This window comes from Catharus ustulatus, chromosome 10 (genome assembly GCF_009819885.2).
Source record: "Catharus ustulatus isolate bCatUst1 chromosome 10, bCatUst1.pri.v2, whole genome shotgun sequence".
Taxonomy (NCBI): Eukaryota; Metazoa; Chordata; class Aves; order Passeriformes; family Turdidae; genus Catharus; species Catharus ustulatus.
In genome coordinates, this window is record NC_046230.1 from 19,681,371 (window position 1) to 19,704,204 (window position 22,834).

Sequence of the window (22,834 nt, forward strand, 5' to 3'; positions counted from 1 at the left end):
ACAATTCAACAAGATAGATTTCTGGAATGGACTTAGATCCAATAGCAGGAAGCTGAGTCCAGATGGAGTCAGACTGGAAATGAGGCACGTGTCCATTAGTGTGGGCCACTGGCATATCTGGAGGAGAGACATGATATTTCACATGCACAGTAAGCTCAGGGTTTGTCCCCAAAAAACTACACATGTGTAATCTGAATTAATATGGACAAGTTAAGGGATCTGATGCACAAACTTCTCAGGGAATGCAGTTGACTGTTGCTGTAAAATGCCAGACTGAGAGATCAGAATAATCTCTCTGGATGGAAAATCCACTGATCTGTAGCAATAGGTCTGTTCTCTATGTGCACAGCAGACAGAGAGAAAAAAAAGGTTTTAGTTCTACTTCAGAATAAAACATTAATGGTCCTGTCTCACCACAGATTCTCACAAAATTAGATAGTTAGGTCATGTCAAACCTTGGCTCATCACCAAGACTACTTGCCATAAAATTTCTGACATCAGATGAGCGACACCTGTATTAAAGCGAAATTTGAAGATTCTCTAATAGATAAGTTTGTGAGATGGAGTCCTTATCCACAGCAATCATGTTGTCAGCAGTGCTGTTTGTTTGAATTAATGCTGCAGATTGGATCTGGTTGTTGATGCTGATCTCAACTTATATGTAGGACATAAACTGAATACATTACAATTTCTAACGTGCCGAGCAAGAATTCTCTGACGCAAGCACCAAAGCTGAAGCAAGTGGGAGCAGGCAGTTCTCAGCCTGAGGTGCCAGGCCATTAGAAATTCCAGGTTCCTAAAAGTAAATGTAGTAGAGATATCCAAACTGAAAGGTGTCTCAGAAATATAGATTTATATTATTCTGACAACACACTGGAATCAGCTATTCCTGACACTGAGCCAAACCCAGCTAAGGAGTCTTTTGATGTATTTCAAGAAACATGTTTAGTGTCCTGTAACTGCATCTGTCACCACCATCCTCTCAGAAAAAACACAGAGAAGGTTGTTTTTGTTTTTTAATCGTTAACTCTGCACTGCTGTGCCTTCCTTCCTCTCTAAGCTTCCCTTTTGTGTAGATGAAACCTGGTGATGCAGTGTTTGCCTATAGGCGTCCTTTTTCCTGCGAACACAGAAAACCCTGAAGAACAAATAAACTGTTTAAGTTGCTGATCCTGCATGTTTGCAAATTCATTGGGAGATTTGGCTCACATGTAAGGACACAAGGATCTGGCTCCTAGGGAATAAACGTCAAAGAACATGAAAAGAAAAGCCTTGGTAGGCACTGGACTATAAGAACAAAGAGTGCTTCCAAACTACAGTAGTAAAGGCCACTGGGAAATGTGGGATAGTCTGACAGAAACAGTAAGAATGATGGCTCTGAGTCAGGCACTGAATCAGAAAAAAAAAAAAAAAAAGAAAAAAGAAAAAAGAAAGAGGCTTGATCTAAGTGAATTAAAGCCACTTATATTCCTGGAAATGAATTATTTCCTCTTTATCAAAAAAGGGAAAAAAGACAAAGAGGTTAAGAATGTAATTATATGTCGCAGAAAGAATTATATGGCAATTTCTGTCTCCCAGGCTTACCTTCAGGGTACAGACCAAAACTCTGATACACTGCCTGACTTTGGAGTGTCTCAGCAGCGTTGCCTGTGCTGCCTATTTACTTTTCAGCACTTCCTCTCAGAGGTTTTCTTTTAGCCCATGTCCTCTGCAGCTTTCAGAGGAAGCTCTGGGTATTATTCTGTGTCCAGAATAAACAGAAAGCACAGCACTGTCTTCTGTGCATAATCCCCCTCCTTTCCCAGTGAATTTACAAATACTGTAGAAAAACAGAATGATCACAGAAATAGCTGTGTTAGAAGATCCCTCAGCACTGAGGACTTGGTTCCCTGCTTTGTCAGGGAGCTCAGGAGTGTCCGTGACATCATTCACTATTTACCTTGCCCTGGCTCCAAGGAAGTGCCAAAGCCTATGAACCATCTCCCTTCTTTCCCATCTCAGAATATTTTCATTCCATCCATCTCTGCCTGGACACAGAGTGCCTGAGCACTGTGGCAGGGGGTGTTTCCAATGCAATGATGTTTTGCCCAGTCATATATCAGAAGGGAACATCCTCCCACTGGTAGGAACAACAATGACCATGAAGGAAGATGAACAGTAACTGCATTATGTCCTTCAGAAGATGGATGGAAGTGAGAGGGAATGTGGTTTAGTGAGCTGTGTTTCAGGGCCTTGCTCATCTGTTGAATGCCATTGTTGCATTTGTGTCCCAATGTTTACAGACAGAATTAAATTAAGGTTGTAAACCAGAAAACCATATTCATAGGCATTGTAGATTGATGACAGACAGCATAAAATGCTTAAAAAGAGATGAGCTGCAATTAATCTTCAAAGAATTGTTGCAGTTTTGGGTTGTTTTGTGGATGGAAGCTGTTTGGAAATAAATGTATTAAAATTCAGTTATTCCTAAAACGTTATAGTTTAATAACAAAAATCCAGTTGTTTATGAATGCATTGAGCTTGCTGCACTGGGCATATTCAGACTGTGCCAATCATCAGAGAGGGGCTTGGTCATTCTTAATTGGCTGAAGGGTAGAAAAAGAGTGGGTAGAAAGGGTAGAAAATTTCCTACAGACTTGCTTCTGGCTCTCCTGTTATCATCTCCTTGAAGTAGATGATGTTGCCGTTTTACAGAGACCACCCGGTTAAATTAAGATTATAAAAACAACCCCAAAAGTTGTATGGAGTTGCAAACATCATTCTCTTATTATCCCAAAGAATATTTATTTTTTGCCAGTTCCCTTGAGAGAAGAGTTAAAAATTGCCCTTTTATGGGAAGACAACTGCCCAAAAAATCTCCAGAAAAGCAATCTGAGCATGGGCAGGGCCAGCTGGAGCCCAGGCAGTGGGACTGGGACTGGCGAGCCCCTGAAACAAAACTGTGCAGCAGAAGCTGCTGCAGAGCTTCCCTGGCAAGTGCCACTTGGAGAAGCCTGAGACAGCCTGGTCTGTGGGAGTCCAAGATGAAGCAAAGTGAACAGGAATGAAAGAAAAAAAAGGAAGGGGAACAGTGGGAAAAGGAAATACTCTTCAGTTTGTACGCTGGAAAGATCAAACCCCATTGCACTGGCGCAGGGTTTCCAAGGATGTTTTGTCTCAGGCCCTGACTCTCCCCAGGACAGTTTCAGTCACCAGTTTGATACACAGTGATGCCAATAGCACCAGCCCCGTGCTTCCCTCCTTCCACAAACACTCCTTTCTGCTGGATTCTTGCTCTTCAGCACAGTGGTGAACCAACACTGCTAACACACCATCTGTTTTGCTGTGTCAAGGGAACCAGCTAGCACTGCAGCCACGTCACTGAATCACATTACAGCCTTCAGTCTAATGACATTTGTATAGATCTCCAGCTCTCTACTATTTGCCACTAATCAGGGTAGTCTGAAGATAATCATGAAGGGACATTATCCCATTTCTGCCTTAGCTACTCAATTCTTCAGTGCACACACAAGCCAGCATGGCCTGACTCCTCCAATTCCTCTTGCTATATTTATTTCTCTTTCTTTTAGCAGCAGTAATTGAGGGATCAATGAAGTTACTGTGCCAGGTCTATTGCTCAACTCTCCACTTCCCTGTTGTGGTGGGATCTTGCAGGAAACTTGAGGAAATCCAAAGAACAGCCAAACCTCTTCTCATACTTGCTCTAAGAAGCCTACCCTGTCTGTGTAATAGGCACTGTTGAACATGATTTAGCCTTAAAAGATTGAATACCTTTTTGTTACATCCCAATGGAGACAATGTCAGGGTCCATATTAGCACTACTGAGTGCTCATTTAATCTTTCTGGTTTTGCATTGCAAAAAAATTAGGTAAAGCTTCAGGTTACAATTAATTTCATTAAATGAATGGAATTATTTAGGATTTTAATCAATTGAGCTTCAGAATTTAACTAGTCATCTTAAAACCATTGTATTTATTTCTAAGATTCAAAATGTTATATTAACAGTTTAAACAATTGTTGGGAATATGCTGTTACATTGACCTTGAAAATGCTGTTAAACATAGTAAATACAAAACATTTGCTCCCTAAAATGAAAAGATAAAATGCTCAGTCACTTAGAGCTTCACATGGAAATCATCAGGAAAACAGCTCCTGTTCTAAATGGAGCTGTCAAGCTGACAGGTTGCAAAAGAAACCTATTCCCAGCTATTCAGCAGTAACAAAAGATCAAGATGATCCAGTTTCATCAGACCATCAAAGAGGAAGACTTGAATTTGTTGAATTCAAATCAGTTTTCTCTGTTTGCTCACTTAGGCTGGTCCTAACTGCAGAATTTAAGAAATTCGTAATAAACTGAGCTGTTACTCATTCCAAGAACATCAAATAGCTGTCAATTATAAGGTTGCAGAGACTTGAATAAAAATGCAAGTGCCTTTTTTGAGAAATACTTTGGGTTGATCACAGCTACTTTGACGTAAGATTCTCTGCATGTGCAATTAGCAACTCATTCTGGCAGTTTCCTTACGGGAATTTTTCCAGGGATATTTGATGCAAATGTCTCTGAGAATCAGCTGTGGATGCACCATGAGGATCATTTAGAAATCTTTTCTGGAAAAGACACCTCTGTGTCTGCTAGTTTAAACAAGAATGTACAGCTTTATCGATTCCTGACCCTTTGTCCCTGTCCAGCGTTCAGCTCCACACTCTACTCCAGCCTTTTCTTCTTTGGAGTAGTGCAAACCTTGGGGTTTTTCCACTTGCTTGTTAATCTATTTGCCAAGATACTTGGGGCTGCTTCACAAAGGTGTTACTGCTCTGCTGGTTGACGTTAAGCATGGGCAGGCCAAGGAAAGAAGCAACAAGCCAGGAAGGAACAAAAACCTTTCAATCTTGAGTTCTTATTCCAAACGTCTTTGAATCAGCAGCTCTGGGCCCATCCCAGCTCTTGAAGGAACGCCAGTTCAGAGCTGTGAGTGAATAAGGTGTGTGCGGGGGCGACTGCTTCCCTGTCATTTGTGAGAAACCTCATTTGAAAAAGTGCCTCTTCTGCTGCCTTACAGGGGCTTGAATAGCTCTGAGGAGCTGGGAATGGCTCACAGAGGCTTTTTGTTCATGGCCTGCTGCCCAGTGCAACCCAGCCCAGGCCAGGAGTGACCAGGAGCTGTTGCCGTGTCAGCACAGCCTGATGGATGATGGGAGCTGTGCCTCGGTCCAGTTCCAGCAGCAGCATCACAAAAGCCAGCACTGCCCTTGTCCCCAAGTGACTCTCAGGCAAGCCAGGGCTGTTTTGGGGCAGGACAGAGCCGAGGCTCTGGGGGAGCAGCTGCCTCCTGCCTCACATCCTTCCCTGCACTCCGAGGGGGAACACCAGCCTGTGGATTACACGCAGTGAAAGCAGGCTGGCAACAGGAACAGAAATCAGGAGCATTTTGGGTTAGGAGCACAAATATCTTCTGGTAAAAAAATACACACAAGAGCATGAATGGTTTCATTCAGAGTTTTGGACCAAAGCCCTCTGTATAGGAGGAAAATCATTAGCACACCATTAGCTCTCATGCGTTTAAATGGAAATTACTTCTTTATTGTAATCTCTAATTTTATTTTATAATGTTTTTACTATTTCTTTTTTTTGTAGCTTGCTTGTTTAGTCTCCTACTGGTCATTTTCACTCTGCTTCTATTTAATTTCACTTCTCTGTTTGCTCACTTGTTCTTCCACCTGAAAAGCTCACATGTTGCGTTAACTTGCTCAGCAGCAAGGATAGAAGGAAACAGGTGGGCAAGCATCTGAATTCTGATTTTGGCTCTGCCACTGGTTGCTTGGCAAGCTGTTTACACCACTCTGTGCCTTACTTTCCCAGAGAAAGAGATTCATAGTTGAAGAACAGTTCAAAATTTTTGACAAAAAAGAACTGTGCAACTATGTCATGCTATTTACTGAAGGAAAACACACATAAACCCAGGTATTTTATTCCTTAAAAATTTCTATCAGTTAAACCAGTAAGCCTCTGTTCTTCATTTTCCTTTCTGAATTAGTTCTAAATGTTGAGTCATCATCATGGATGCACACATCCAAACCACCACATCTTAGCCTTCAACCTGCAGAAAATCCCAAATGTTCTGGATTCTTGAGCCCATTTAAAGGTGTGATGTGCAAATACCAAATCCTAGTAGCTACTGAGATACAGCTACAGAGATAGATCTGCACTGGCACTGCAGAGAGTATGAACTGCTCTCTCCTTAAACTTTAATGTTCTCTCTATTCCCTCCCTCCCCAGTTTAATTTGGATAAAGTGTTCACCAGCAGGGCACAGCAGTTTGTTAAGGGCACAGTTATTACATAACTTTATATTACTTACAGCCCTAGAAAAGTGTTGCAGATAACAGCAGAGACAGTATCATTCCTGTACCTCATTCCTCCACGGAGCCATTTCCAGTATCATTAATTCACAACTGAATCCCTTTTCCCTCAGGAATGGCTGGGGTCAGAACAACACTGCTGATGCTGATGGAGGTAAAGAGCCAGCAGCAGCATTATGCTGAAAAGCTTCCTAAAAATGGTCTCTGTCTCCTTGCTGACCTGGAAACCCAGCCTGTCATATCAGATTTCCTGATTCATGACCATAAAACTCTTTAGGTACCAAAAGTTTTGTGAGTTAAACGGCAAAACTTCAAAACTACAAGCTTGAGTACCACTGCTGACAGCTTGGTATAAGCTCAGCCTCAAAGTCCAGGGGAAGATGAACTACATCTGTAATTATTCTGAATGCAACCCTTGACTGCAGTGAGTATTTCTCACTGCACTGCACCCAAGGGTTAGCTTGGATTCCAAAAGTGAATTTGTGAGCTTTACTGTAATGCAACTGCAACTCACAGAGTTAAATTCTTGGTTCATTTTACTGATCTTCACCGAAGCATTTGCCAGTGTGGCCCCTGGGAGCTTGGTGTTCTGCAGCCTGCAGGAGACTGCCATGAACTGTGCTCAAGGGGACAGTGTTGAGGTTATGTGCAGCAGGGCTTCAGATGTGAATGTGTGTGGGCGGCACTGTGTGGATACACACACTGAAAAAATATTACACCTGTGATTTCCTCAGATTAGGTAGCAGTGGAATGCAAGAATCTTTCATTAAAAATGTGAAAAGCAGTTTGGTTTTGTTGTGATTAGAAAGTGGCTTATATTTGTGAGAATTTCTAAAGGTAATTAATGTACCTGATCATGCTTATTCAGTTGTCTCCCTGTCTTGTTCCATGAAAAGGCCAAACGATTTCTGAACACACTGAACAAAATAATATTTCTTTAATACTCCTTTCTTCCTAATTTCACACTTTTGCTACCCATGTCAGTTACTGAATGCTTTGTTAAGCTCCTTTCATGGCTATTCATTTCCTCTTTTGTCTCCACTCATTACACTTTATACCTGGCACACAACTTTAATGTACATTACACTCTTCATTTGCTGAGGAAGTAACTGAAAACTCACAAAAAGTGATCACTTGCTGTTCCCTTTGCAGCACATTAGTGCTTGTTTGCTCCCTACTGTAAACTTCTGGGGGGGCTAGGATTAGGTTTGGTATATGGCAAAGTAAGTGTTATTTCCAAAGCAGGATGTAGAAAATGCCATGCTCAGAATAGGTGGGAGAAGACCTACTTGGATAAAAAGGACTGGGAGATTTTTCAAACTGAGAGTTAAAAAGGGATCTTCGTTGTTTCTGCCCCTCCCATCTGCCGCTCTCTGCAGCTGAAAATGGGGCAGAAAGCCAACATCGTGACATTTGAGCAGACAGCACTTTATGGAAGTGTCTGTTACAATTCCACACCCATGGTAGGAAGGAGCCTCTCCCTGGCCAGAGCAAGCCAAGGTGCTGCCAGAGTTACAGCTGATGTGAGGCTTCTTTCCCCGAGTCTGGCATCTGTAGGCAGACTCTTACATTTTTCTGTGTAGGTTTTAAATAAGATTCCCCTTCCTCTGCTTGCTTACTCCTCTCCTCCTCCAGAAAGAATCGGAGGATTTGTAAAACACACTGTGGAGTTTTCTCAGCCCTCACGTGCCATCCTCACCAGTGGGCTGGGCTGCAGCAGCACAGACCGTGCAGGAGCACCGTGAGTGAGATGAGCTCTGCCTCTGCCTCACCGAGTCATCTCAGACAGCGGTGAAATACCCTGCAAATTACAGCGAGCACGTGAAACCCACGGCTGATCCCAGCGTCAGACTGATCTTAGAAGGGAGCGCTACAGATCAAATGGCTTTTTCAGCCCCTTTCATTTCTGCCTCCGTTCTTTTACAATGAGCACTTTCAGCGGTTCCACTAGTATTCCTCATTTTATCTGGAAGAAATACATGCATATATATAGGTTGCACGTGAAACATCTATCCATACATCCACACTCCCTTTTCTTCTATTTAAATAGTGTTCAATGATTGTTGATTCTCTTGAAAGGGTGAGTCATCTGCAGCTTCACAATGTTCCCCTGTGTCACTTGATACAGTATTTTACTGGACCTCAGAAAGTAAATACAATGACATCTAGTGTCATTATTTTGGTTTGTGCTTATATTATTTTTTCTTAATTTTTAATTTGAATTAAATTTTAGAAAATTAGCATGAGGACATAAAAGGAACTGCTGGATTGGCAGCCCTAGAAATCGAGGTTGCCTGTTTTTTGGTAGTACAGGGACACTCGTAAAACCCAGGAAAGGTGTTCCCCTCCACCTGCCCCATTGAACAGTGATCCGTGGACCGGAGCTGGTGGTGAGCAGCCAGTGCAGGTGCCTTACACATTCCTTCTGGGAATTCTGGAGACACAGACACAATGTGAACTGAACTTCCACTCAGATGCTTTTCACGTGGAGCATCGCTGGTAAGCAGAGAGATCACCACTCCCTGCTGCTGTGAAAGGCCATTCTGCATCAGCTGTGGGGTGACAGAGAAGGGGTAGGAGGGAGAGGATCTGTGCCATTCCAGCTGTGCCCTGAGAAAGCAGAGGGGTCTGGGAGGAAGGAATGAATGTGAGACTCCAGTGAGAGTAAAACCAGGAGATTGAAGGTAAAGCAGGAAAATCTTTGCTGTCATATTTAGGAATGAAGGAACTGAGGAAGGGATATCTGAAAGAGAATATGTTTTCCATCATGAATATAGAATATCAAGATGGTATGTGTAATCCTGCTTAACAGAGTAATTAAATCAGTAAATTCAGTGAACTTTTACGTCTCGTGCTCTCCATAAGGTTTGAAGAAAATGAAGTGAGATTGCTCAGTTATTAATGAGGGGTTAAGTACCATTTTGGTTCCTAGTTCTGGAAAGCATGATGCAAAGTGAGTGAGAAGAGATGTAGATTAGCACATCTCACCTGAAGAGCTGCAGACTGCCGTGGCAGAAGAGCTGTCAGACATTAACTCACAAAGAGGATAAAGCGTGCGACTGTGGGGAGGACAGTGACACAAACAACCCTGAAAGGAAACCAGCCTTGCCACTGTAGAGTTGTCAAGGAAGTGGACTGCCCCTTTGGTAAATTATTCTGAAGTCTGAATGAGCAATTTATTTTTTCTTTTGTTTTCCTGAAGTCAGTCAAAGGGGTTGTATGATTCAGTCACACAATCACCAGTGCAGGGGATTCCCTCTGGATCTATGTCTCTTAGCTATGGGGGTTGGGTTTTTTCCTCTGTCTCCTGAGCAAACACCACCCTTTCATGTGTATCCTAAAGTGTTTTGGGAAGCAATTAGATAATGGGCTAATGAAATGTGGGGGCTTTCTGGTACAGGCCAAGTACCAGGCTGACAGGGAACCCTGCATTTCTCTGGAACCAAGGAAAGACATGCAGAGACTCTGGTGGCATTTTTAGTCATTTAGGTTTTACATGTCCCTCTCCATCTTTGTGCCTTTCAGCCTCAGCCATGCTGAGACTGGGAAATTTTTCAGAAAATGTCTCATTGCTTCCTCATCCCCACTCACTGATCTAACACTTTGTTTCACAAATTTCCATCAAAAGGGTATTTAGGGTGCTGCTGGAGCTGTCCTGGCTGAGGTTTTCAGTTACAGCTGAATCAGCACAATCTCCAAACAGGTTCCCTTCCTCTGCCTTCCCTTCGGAGGTGTTTCAGACTCATCGGGCAGGAATCCAAGCTCCGGAGGCCTCCAGTAGCATTTAATCTATCAGAAACCAAAGTTGCTGCATTGCCTGTAGTAGCTCATAATTCAAATGGAACATGTTAGAGAAACTGATCTGGATATTGATTTTAAAAACTAATCTGGCACTGTGTCCCAAGCTTTCTCTTTCACTGCAGAACAAATTGATGCTTTATATAAATTCTAAAATAATACAAAGCATATTGCAGAACTGGCATAAGAATGGCTCCATTAGGGGTAGCTCTGAATTTGCAGAGTGGGGTTTGGCATGTGAAACCAGTGATTAGAAGCCGAACTGGTGGTAAAAGCTGGTGGTAAAACACTGCCAGCAGGAGAACTGGGGATTTCTATTCCATTAGGAATTTGTAACTGCATCTAATAAATTACTAAACTGACTACCCTGTGGGTGAGATGAGTTTTATAAGGAGGGGCAGTTACTGGTATTTGTATCGGTTGGTCCAAGGCAATTTATTCCTGTTTGGCTTGGACCACCACAGCCACATCAATGCCACCCCTGCAGGATGAGTTCCCCTGTGGAGAGCCCTGTCCTGTGTGCTTCATTTTCACTGCCTGCAACTGAAGAATCTTCCCTGTCTCCCAAATGAGTCATAAGGATAAATTATGTAATTTTAAATGTTTTACTTAGCACTGGAAGGACAAAACCTGATAATTGAATAATATGTAACTACTCAAATACCATCTGAACTTTTCTAGGGCTTTCCTTGCTGCCTGTTATTTTCCAGAGTTGTTTGAAAATAGAAGAAGATGAGAAATGGTGTGCTCATTTTGGAATGGTATCTTGTCAGTAATCACTCCTCAGGGTTCTGAAGATTGTATTAGGAAGAATATAAGGAATATTTTAAGGGGAGAACTATCCTTGCTCTAGTTTCTCCCCTTTACAAAAATTTAAGTTACTTATATGGTGATACAGTGACTCTGAGACAACTGTATTTTCCTCAAGTATGGTTCAACAAAATTAAGCCCATTCCTTGTTGATTTTTGCTGTGTGATCACTCATTAAATGCAAAGTAAACACATTGCTGAATGGCATCTGTCCTTTGGATAAACGAAGACAGATGTATTGCAGTGCAGGGAAGCACAACACAGACTTTGCAACCAGGACAGAGCTATTAAAATCATAGGCTTGAGTCAGTTAGGGAATGTGCATGTTTTTTAAGACTGATTTAGGGTAAGCAATGAGCTGTTTCATTACAGTATGTACTGTATGTTCCAGCACGTGCTGTCATTAATACTGAGCCATATATCAGTAACACAGTAATAGCTTAAAGATTGCTTTACTCACAGAAGTTTTGGTACTCAGGTAAAATATTTTGCAGAAATTTGTCAGTTTATGTTGCTGAGGGTGTGGCAGACCCGTGCTGAGAAGATGGATGGTGCAAGTGTGCCACGTTTGGTGCTGGAGGCTGAGCAGGGCTGCCTTATGCTGGCTGTGCTGAGGCTCAGATGGCATCAGGGACAGTGGAGCAGGAGAGACACAGAGGTGGCCAGAGCATCCCACAAATCAGCTATCCCATATCTTTCCAGGTCTCTCGCTGTGGTTGTAGTTTGGCAGTTTGATTCCAATAGGAGCATGGAATGGTCAGACAGATCCACAGCACGACTGACAAACCCCTGCCAGTCAGCCCCGATGGTCTGTCTGTCTTCCACATGCTGGTGTGAGGAGGGTGGCACCATTATGGGATGTGGGATTGCAGCTTTGTGAGGAACACACAGGATTTGAGTACTCATTCTACACTTTGCTTTTTCCCCCCACATTGCATGATCTGGGAAGTTCAGTGGAGTCAGTCCTTGCTACTAACCAAAGAGAAACACCACACCCCCGTGCTGAGGGGGAGATGGGACTTTAATTGATCACAGGATCAATTAGGTTGGAAAATGGCATTGAGTGCCATGACCAGTCTTTCCTTAAACACCTCTGGGGGCGGTGACCCCACCACCACCTTCAATCTCTTTCTTTGAAGAAATTCCTTCTAATGAAAGGAGTGTCCTACCTAAACATCCCGTGGCTTGAGACTGTCCCCTTGTCCTGTGGCTGGTTCCTTGGGAGCAGAGCCTGGCCCTGCCTGGCTGCACCCTCCTGTCAGGGAGTTGTGGAGAGCAATAAGGTCCCCCCTGAGCCTCCTTTTCTCCAGCTGAGCCCCCCAGGTCCCTCCCCAGGCCACTCCAGTAGAGCATCCGCGGTGGAATGCTGGGGCTGCCTGCCCTGTGGGTGCTCAGCAAGCTCAAGGCTCCATGGCAGGCAGTGCTCCCCTTGGCTCCAATGTCCCCATGTCCCCATCCCCACTCCCACCACCCATGTCTTGCTCCCTGGACCCCATCTCCATGTCACTGCTGTCCCCCAGTGTCCCCACCCCCAAGGGTCCTACCCTCAGGTGAAATCTCTGGGTGCCCATATCAGCTCTCCATTCCCTAGTGACCCCATCCTTTCGGTCCCCATGCCCTGGGGTCCCACCACCACTCAGTGTTGTCACCCACAGGGCCCCCATTCCCCGGTGTCCCTATTCCCGTGTCCCGTCCCTCACGGCTGTCTCTCTCAGTGTCCCCATCCCCCGTGTCCCGTCCCTCACGGCTGTCTCAGTGTCCCCATCCCCTGTGTCCCGTCCCTCACGGCTGTCTCAGTGTCCCCGTCCCTCACGGCTGTCTCAGTGTCCCCATCCCCCGTGTCCCGTCCCTCACGGCTGTCTCTGTGTCCCCATCCCCCGTGTCCCGTCCCTCACGGCTGTCTCTGTGTCCCCATCCCCCGTGTCCCGTCCCTCACGGCTGTCTCTGTGTCCCCGTCCCTCACGGCTGTCTCTCTCAGTGTCCCCGTGTCCCGTCCCTCACGGCTGTCTCTCAGTGTCCCCATCCCCCGTGTCCCGTCCCTCACGGCTGTCTCTGTGTCCCCATCCCCCGTGTCCCGTCCCTCACGGCTGTCTCTGTGTCCCCGTCCCTCACGGCTGTCTCTCACACGCGGGGCGACAGAAGCGCCGCCCGCAGGGGGCGTGGCGCTGTGCGCGCTCTGACGTCACGCAGCGCTGCCATGGTAACGGCCCGTCACGTTGTCCGGTCCATGCGGGCGGGGCGGAGCCGCTCCCGCCCCAGCAGCGCCATGGCGGCGGCTCGGTGACACCGCGCTCCGCGGCCGCCCGGACATCGCAGGTACCTCCGCCCGGGGGATGTCCCCGCGGCCGGGCTCTGCCCGCGGCCGGCTCTGCCCGTCTCCCGTGGCTCCGCGCGGCCGCCCCAGGGCGGTGCCTGGTCCCCCCCGCGCCTCCGCTGGCCGCGCCGGGGCAGGGGAGCTTCGGCCGGGCGGGGCCGCGTGGAGCCGCGGGCCGCGCTTCCCGGCGCGGCGGCAGCACCGGCAGCTCCCGCGGGGCTGCGGGCGGGCGGGAGGCTCCAGTGCGCTTCCCGCCCGAGCCGCGGAGCCCGGGGACGTGCTCGGCCCCAGCGGGGTGGGCTCGGGCTCGCCGGTCCCGGGAGGGTCCCGGGGAGGTCCCGGTGCCGCGTCCGGCGCTGCCCCCGCGGGGCCGCCCGGGAGCGCCGCGCCCGCCCCGCCCCTTGGGCGGCCCCATCCGCTGCGCTGGGGGGGGCATGGGCGGCACCACCGCAGCGCTGGGGGGGGCGGCAGGGAGGCAGCGCTCGGGCGGCGCCGCCGGCAGCGGCCCCAGCGCCGTGAGACCCCGGCAGGTGAAGCCCCCGGCAGGGAGAGCCCCGCGGGAGAGGGGCTGGGGCGGCTGCGGGGCGAGGGCGCGGTCCCGGGCTCCGCCGAGATGGGCGGGCGGCATCACCCGGTGCCGTCCCGCCCGCCCCGGAGCGCGGGCACAGCGCCCGGGCTCGGCGGGGAAGGGAGGGGCCGGGACAGGGCGCGGAGGGTCCCCCGAGGTGGTGCCGGGGACGGGGGGTGCGGGACGGAGGGAAAGGCTCGGTAGCCCGGGCTGGGAGGTGAGGAGCGGGCAGGGCGGGGGCAGCGAGCCCGGTGCCGCCGGGTCCGGCTCGGACACAGCCGGGCTGCGCGGTCCGTCCGGGCCGGGAGGAGCCGCCGGGGCTCGGGCAGCCCGCGCTGGGCGGTCCCGGCGGGCACGGGCCGTGCAGGGCGCTCCGGCCGCCCCGGCTGCACCGGCACCTCGGTCCGGGCTGTAGGGCGGGCAGCGGGCGGCTCCGGCTCGGGGAGCCGCTGGGGCAGCTCCGCTCCCGGCTCCGTACCTGGCTGGAGCAGCCCGGCCCTCGTTTGGGTTTCAGCCGTAACTCGGCTTTGTGGCGAGGGGCTGGGAATCGCATACCTTGCGTGACTGTTGTGGCAAAGGTGAATCGGAAGGTGCTCCCCGTCTTTAGGAAAAGTGCAGAGTCATTAGGTGCTTTTCCTGTCATACTTTGTAGGTATTGTCATTTCGCCATCCAGATTTATTTTACTTTTTTTAAATCTGCTTTTTTATTTTTGCACTTGTTGCTGAGATTATCATCTTCTTTAGTTTTTAGTTTGATTTCTGTTGGAAATTGTGAAAAGCATCCAAATTGCTACCAGCTATAGATGTGGTAGACTAGTTTATGCTGTAATATTATCTAAATTAAAGCAAAATAAGGCTCTGATCTGTTCCCCTCTGTTAATTATACAGTTGAGAATGTTGTCTTCTATTAGACTGGTTATTGTAGCTTGGAAAGTACATGATTTTCCAGGATGGTTTTCAGTTCTGAAATAGAAGCGGGTAAGTCTCAAAGCTGAGTATGAGCTGAGGGGAAAAGTGCTTAATTTAATTAGGTGTAATCAGTCTCTGAAGCAACAAAGGAGTAGATGCTCCTCTGCTGGGTGGGGAGTACTGGGGAATGAAGGGGAAAGAATGGCAAAATGGTGCAGGGAGAGGAGATGGGTACCGGGCTGTAAAAACCACTGTGAAAGCATGGGGAGAGATGGAAACCGGGGACATGAGTCTGCAAAGTCATGGGAGTGTTCAGGGGAAAACCTGAAGCTGCTTCCTGACTTGTGTTAGAAATATGGGAAGTGATGTAAAAGATGGTCACTAACCTGACAATGGAGTGTCAGCTACAGGAGGTGCAATTCCTGCTGAGAGCTGGGGGAAGTCTGCAGCCCTGCTAACAGGAATAATAACTATATCAACAAATTAAGATGAAACAAACCACATGACAAGCACACACAGCCCTGAAAGTCTCTTAATGGGATGGGAATTTCAGTGGGTTTTTGCAGGGTTTGTTTGTGATTTTTAAGCGTGATAGCTGTGGTGAAGTTAATTTGTGCTTCCAAAGAACAGACTGATGTTGGAAGGAGGGGGCTAGGGAAATGAGGGAGATCATAAGTGTATGGATATGTCTCGCTGTGTGTCTGCTCTGGTAAACTGTATTTTGAATTATTTCTCCAAAATGAGTAGTTTTCACAGTGGATAATGTAGATGTGTTATACAAATTTAATAGGCTGAGAACTAAGTTCTCATAGAACTATGCTATAATAGTGTATAGTGCATACGTTTCACCTGTTAATCGTGAAAAAATTGAGTTTCAAGTTACAGATGCATCTTTTTCTCTCTTCTGTATTGTTAAAGTGCTGCAGCAAATAGCTGCTGCTCTATCTCTACTTCAGCCCTTTCCTGAGTGCTTGGAAAGTTGGTCTTGATGAACTGCTCAGTCATTTAAATCTTAAGTAAAAAATTGTTGCCTACAAATGTAATTTGTTACATTAATGTTGGATAATGAAAATTTCAACTGTTTCATGTTGCTTAATTGAGGAAAAATACATCTCGTTTTCAATTTGCCCAAGTATTTTAATTTTCAATTTCTAAAGAAAAATGTAGGACTCAAAAACCTCAAAAACTGGAAAACCTTGCAAAAATATTTTTGAATACAGAACAGTGTACTTCTCTCCTGGACCATTATGGAACTTTAAAAAATGGCACAAAACTTATGAATATAAGATTTTGAAGGTGAATAAGAAATACAAATAAAAAATATCCCCACAGTATGTAGATAAGTGATCTTCTTCAGTTGCTCTGTTTTCTGCCAGTCTTTAATTTATGACTGTTGTGTTAGTGAAGGCAGTCATTTATATTTTTTATATCTCAGAAGTCACTTTGAGATGCCTTACTGAACTAGTAAGAAATTCAAAATCTCTGAACTTGACGTGCAGTGCATGCTCCTAGAATGTAAATACTTTGGGACAGTGATAATGCAGTGATTGTGTTTTGTACTTAAAACTGTCTGGAAATATCAATGCTCAGATTAATGCAGCTCCCAAGTGCCTGGAACTGGCTGCTTAGAAAGTATGCATAGTATTGCTAATCAAGAAAACATTTTTTAAGGTCCACCAAAATTTTTCTCTTTTCTAATTGGATGCAGACCTGTCACTTCATCTTCTGAAGTGTGTAATTAAATTTAGTTGTTATTGTTTTGTTCTTGTATGAAACTTCTGTGTTTTGCAACCCAGGGTTTTGTAAGAGAATTTACGTGAAAGACCCAAACCAGAACTACAGCAAATGCTCCTGAAAACCACAGAATGTTCTCTTGAGGCTGTGCTCTGGTACCTGATACTAGAGCAGAGGGCTTGTGGAGCTTTCTGGATAACAGGAGGCAGGGCTGCACTTAGCTGCAGCTTTAATTAAAAGGGTGGCACTGTTCAGGTTTGGGGTCATGTCTTCAGCAGTGCTTGAACAACAGAACTGTCTTTGCAGAGAGCCTGAAACAGAGGAGCAGGAGGGGAATTCCTGAATGCTTTGAGTGAATGTCAGCCTGGATGCCCCCAGTGACACTGGATGTGAGATCATTGTGAGTGGCTGGAGTTACTGTGGGGCAGTGCCTGGGGAGAGCTGGGCTGAGGGTTTATGAAAGCCAGAATTAACACAGGTACTGATGGACATTGGCTGAGGATGGTTTCATTTCCTTTAAAGTGTCTCAGCTTTCAGAAGTTTGTGAAATGCTGACACACTATACCAAATTTTGATTCAGTAACTCCTGCAATCTCTTGCTTTCTAGAAGGGCTTACACTGAAAAGAAGGGGAAAGATGAAGTGCCTGTTTCTATTGTAGAGCAAAAGGCACTCTCAAGTGCCACCTATTACATAAAATTGGTTATTTGGGGCAAAGCAGGTTTGACAGTCTGCAGGAACTGTTTCCCCCTCTTTCTTATGTTAGGTCTCAGACAAATATTAATCATATGGATTTTCAGTGTAAGCCAAATATTTGAGTCATTGTGAATCCCAGTGTTTTGAAACATTAAAAGAGCTGAGTAATGTTAGCATTGAAATTATTTTTTAAGGTTTTAATTTTCAAATGGGGTGGGGAGAAGGACAAAATGAAATCATAAAATCAATCCCAGGATTGAATGTGCTTCTTAAATGAGATTGGTTTTGGAGCTCCTTTCAGTGACTGTCTTGGCAGCTTTACAAGAACAAATCACCTCATTGCAATCAGCAGTGGGAACTCTTGGACCTGCCTGGTTTGTGTTCATCATGCAGGTATTAATTCAGGTGGTCAGCATCTAGTCTGGCACAGAGCATCCAAGCAGTTTCCAGATAACCTGATGACTTAATTCTTGTTGGATTATTTCTGTATATTTTTCTTGTGATATCTATACACATATATATGTGTGTGTATATATATATAGTAATTATATCTAACATAAATTGCACTTGTGTAATTTTATATTTATATATTGAAATGCAATTTGTGTGGTATTTGTGTGCATTTGAAGTCTTGCATTAAAATTAAAGATGCTCTTTTATGATCTATTGCTGAAATGTGATATTTAAAATTGGTCTGTTTAAAAGAAATATTTGATCTGAGTATTTTTCTGGTGACCCTTTGTGTTATGATTGGTTGTTTTAGGTGATTGTTCATATAAAACAGTTTTATTCCTAGCTTGGAAAAGGAAGACATTTTTCTTATTTCAGGTCTTGATTTAAGTTGAGCCTAGTTGTTACTGAGCTGAAAGAAGTATTCAGATTCCATGTATAGATGTTATGCTTGTCAAAATCTGATTTCACACACTAAATTTAGTGTGTACCTAGTGATCTTGATTGGTGTTCATGATTTGACTTAGATTTTGACATTGCAATGTAATGTCACAGTACTAAAAGTTAGTAAATTGGAGTACACTAGATTTTAATTAGCTAAATTCTATAAAAGCTTTCTCTTCCCCCCCAAAAATATGAATTAGATTTAGGACCATGTATTTATCTTGTGTTGCTGTTGAGGAGGCAGACTGGAGCCCTTCCCTTTGCTTGTGCACGGTGCTGAAGGGAAGATAGAGTTTTGTTTTAATCTCAACATTAGGCACGATAGAAGCAGAGTTTAAAAAGCAGCACAGCAAAGTTTCCATGACAGCATCAAGTCCAGATGCCCTAGAATTTCAAGAAATTAATCAGGACGTTGGTACCATTTTCCTTCCATTGAATGGTAGAAAGGACACAGCAGGGGGGTTGGGTGCTCCTGACTGTCTCAGGGGAGAAGAGCAGTGCTCCACAGGGAAGTGTTACAGCTTTTTATAGGACACTGAATGCCTGTTCTGTCTCACTGACTGACACTTGTTGGACAAGAAACTTCTTCATTGCTTTTTCAAGTAGTTTTAATACAAGGTACCTAAATACAAAATTAAATGCAAGTATGGGGAATGAGATGGCCTGGAAGTAGAACTGTATATTTGGTGCTACAAACACAACCTTAATTTCTGAGATCTGCACCAGAAAAGGGGAAACTCCTCTTTTGTCTTGGAAACATCCCAAAAGAGGAAGCTGGATTATTTATTTTTATGCAGCAGAATAAAAATAAAATACTAGTCCAGAGTAAATGTCCTGTAAATGAGTATTTAATAATGTGAGTGCTTCACTGCAGTTGCCCACACTTTAGGAAAAAGCAGCTAATTTGGAAGGTCAGGTAGCTGGAGATGGCAAGTCATTAAGGCATTTTTTTCCCTGCTCATCTGTTAGACATTCTTACAAATGTAGACAAAAGCCAAACATGGACTTTGGAAAGGGATGGAGTGAAGAAAGTTGACTTTTCCTGGTGGAACTGCTTCAGAAGCTCAAGGAATTCTCTGATCTCAGTCTATAGAAACCTCATGGCCCCAAATCACAGAGCTTTGGTAACTGTGACAGGATGAGACCTGAAAGGCCAACAACCTTAGCAAACAGTTGAATTGCTGCAGAGTTTCAGAGCTGTGGCTGTGTTTGCCTTTTCATTCACTGGCATTCTGTGCTTGGTGTGTAGCTTCTGGAAGTGGGAGCTTAAGGATCTTCAACCATTTTTACTAATCCATCAGTCAGCACTGATGGGAAAAGCTTGAGTGTTGGAGTGCATATCTCAAACATGAAACCCTTAAACCCAAAAGACTTCCAAGAGCAATGTCTGCTCTGTGGTGAGGGCTAGAGCAGGCAGGGATTTAGCTGAGCTGCTGTCCTGGCTCACCATGACTGAGACAGGTCGGGAGCATTGAGAGCAGCAGAAGTTCCAGTGGGGTGGAAAGACCCTTGAGCAAAGCAGGTTGTGGAGCCAGGGGCTCTCTCCTGGCCATGGTGCCTGACTGATTGTTCCTGTCTATAACCTTAGGCTTTGTCTCCACAGGGGAATTCTGCTATTTATAACCTAGTGAGCATCATGTGTTCATAAAGTTTTCATATAAAAAAGTTATACTTTGTGGAAGGCTGCTACAGGTGGGAATCAATATTGTACTTCTTTGCAGCAGCAGTGTATTTCTTTTATCTTCTTCTGTTGGAAACTTCATATAGGCCCATTTTCTTTCCAGGCAGGCAGGTAATTTCTGACTATGGACCAGTTAAAAATTGCCTCTATAAAGACAGCCATTGTTTTGAGAGCCCTGCAAGTGTGGAGATTGTTAGGGACACAGTGCTACAGATTTCCTTAACATAACATCTTTCTTCAGGGTTGGATGTTTTATCTTCTTTAGTGAGCAACTGTTTGAAAACAGACATTACTGCTTGAGAAACATCAAAAGGAATTCCAAGGAGTATAGATTAGATATATCAGTCTCGTCACAAGTGGTACCAGAAGTAGCTACACAGTCTGTGTGCTCTTAATCCCATATTTGCAGTAATAAGGGTGAAAAAACAGTACATAGGGTTTTTACATTCTAGCATTGAATTTCTGATCATTTTGTAGTGTGAGGTTTTTGGTGGAAGGTATATGCATCTCATATAAATGTGAATCTCGAGGAAAAAAAGAGAATTTAGAAAAGCCTACTAAAGTAACCTGAACTCTTCTAATCTGGAAGAGAACTTAATTTTCATGGCTTCAAATCACAAGTTATTGACCAGAAATGTATTGTGAACCTACAAGCAAAATTAAAATTAGTCCTGAGGGCAGTAGTTTTATCTGACCTTTGGATAATTGTTATTAAAAAAAGCACAAATGTTTATATTGCCTTGTTTTGCTGTGAAAGGGTGCAGCTGTAGGCTGTGTGCAGCACATAATGCCTCGCTGTGACTGTGGTACCAAGGGAGTGCCAGTGGTGCTGGATGGGGAGGAGGGAAGGGCTGGGGACCATGGATCCATCAAATGCATGGCTTCTCCCGAGCTGATGGGACATTTGAAAGAATGCAGTGTGTGTGTGTGTAACTGGTACTGCTGGGCTTTCTGCTCCTCAAGAGAGTGAGAATGCTCCACTTTCAAAAACTGTCAGCCAGGAATTATTGTGGGTGAGTGAGCAGCTATCCGAGCTGAATGGAGGCACTTTTCCTGTAGACACCATGAATTCTCTTAATGTGTATCTTCTCTGCTGACTTCAAACCTAAAATTTTCTGTGCACTTGGTGCTTTTTATGCACACTGTGCAGTCTGCTCACTCTCAGATAACAGGAGGCTGCTTCAGTAATCTTTTGTGCCTGTAGGTGCCAGACCAGATTTCATATGCATAGCACTGCTTGGCCCTACATGATGCCACTTCAGGAAATACCAGTGCATTAGCCCCTTAAAAAAAATCCAAAGTCAAACTTGCTTAGAGATGGATTTAAATGTAAATGAGGGTCTTTCAAAATGACTTTGAATTGTCACTCTGCAGTACACTTCTCCTAAAATGTTAAAGTAGCTTCTGGGTATAGCTGAGTATTTGAAGAGAAAAGCCCTCAGCTCACTCCATATGTGTGTCCACCTGTCTGTCCCCAAGGAAGAAATTGGACTGGAACCATCTGTCTTCTTACTTAGGGTTATATCTTTCTGCTTCATTAAGATCTTTCTTGCCATTTCTTACATGTTTTGAATTACAAAACCAATAATAATTTGTGTAGTAATGGAGTGTCCTGAGGTCAGTGAACCAAAATTTTACTGGGGAATCATTATTACAGTCTACAAAGACAAGATAATTTGAATTTCACATGAAGTTCTGTTTGCAAGGGAGTGTGATAAAAATAAGTCTGTGCTTATGTACCAAAACATTTTGACCTGGAAACAAACATAATGAATATAAGAAGCAAGAATGTTAATTTTGGAGAAATCACTGTTGGACTGTGAAATATTCATGACTAAAAATTCCTTCCTTCCTGTGCTTTCCTCAGCCTTATGCTTAACACTGAATTTCTTGAGGCCTTTTTTTCTAGAATCTCGTGTGTGTGGGTTAAGAAGAGTAAGGTCTTTCTGTATGTGTTTTGTGAATGTACTTGGCTTAGACTGTAGCTGGTTCTTAGAAATAAACTCTGATGTCTCAGGGCTTAGGACACCAGTCTCATGAGCTGTCAGCCAAATGAAGGGTAACAGTCTCAAGCCAGTAATGTTTTTGTACTAGTAAACTTCAGAATCACTTCACTTTAATTTCTGAACTGATTTCCTTTGTGTGTTTGTGACTGCTGTGGACAGGGTCAGTGTTTGTTGGTCTGTTTGTCCTCCATGGAAACTGTAATCAAAGCAGCCACCAAACCCAACCTGGGCTGTGCCCTGCTCTGCTGGGCTGCTCCCTGTGGAACCACAGCGTGGTTTGGGTTGGAGGGGACCTTGAAGATGACCCAGTTGCAGCCCAGCCCATGTGGGTTCTCTCTCTGTGAGCCAAGACATGGCTTTGTGCTCAGCTGCTGCTTCCTCTGCTCTCCTGTGTGGCTGAGAAACGCTCAGGGGTGATGTTTACAGTGCTCAAGGTTGAAGGTGAACGCAGAGGTTTATATTCTGTTCATAACTGCAGGTAGTTCTTGTGGTAAACAGAAGTGTTTTGATGTGGGAGGCTTTATTTCAAAGTCCTGTTAAAATCCCTGGCTGAGTGTGTCCGTGTGTATGTGTGGCACACATTTCTGCTCTTTGCCATGAGCAGGTCCGAGGTGTTGTGGGGAAGGGAAGGACAATATTGCTGCCTTGAAACTGCCTGTGCCACCCTGGTGGTGGGTGGGGTTGTGTTCCTGCTGTGACTGCTCAGGGCACCTGGGCACACCAGGAGGTGAGACTTGAATCCCACTCACCTGCAGTTTTCTTGAGTCTCTCTTGTCACCTCTCCATTCCAGCTGTCCATGCTGTTCTGAGCACACACATTCATTGGTCCCTTAAAATTGGGGATGGTATCTGTTAGAGGAATGGGTGTTTAATAAGTTCTGCTCAAACCCTTCCTCTCGAGAGGCGTTGGTTGATTATTTCCTGTTTTTGTACCAAAGCTATAAAGGAGAAATATCACTTTAAAACACTTCCAAAATGTGCAGAAGTGCAACAATAGCGCTGACCTCAGTGAGCGAGGTCACACCCAGGCTGCTTCCTGTTTTCTTCTTGGGGAGACCAGAGGCCC

The 22,834-nt window shown here is 44.9% G+C and overlaps 1 protein-coding gene across 5 annotated transcripts in view; it reads left to right on the forward strand.

Annotated features, from left to right (window-relative positions):
• The window catches only part of GNB4 (G protein subunit beta 4), a 54,530-nt gene that overhangs the window by 14,192 nt on the left and 17,504 nt on the right, over positions 1-22,834 (forward strand). Inside the window, exon 1 of one of the 5 annotated variants that reach the window (XM_033068981.1) lies at positions 13,183-13,283. The exons of 2 other annotated variants lie outside the window; for them this stretch is intronic. The gene's annotated coding sequence lies outside the window, so the exon portion shown is untranslated. Of the gene's footprint in view, positions 1-13,182; positions 13,284-13,738; positions 13,812-16,795; positions 16,893-22,834 lie in introns of those variants that run through there. 2 more of the 5 variants (XM_033068983.1, XM_033068985.1) reach the window with 2 other exon arrangements.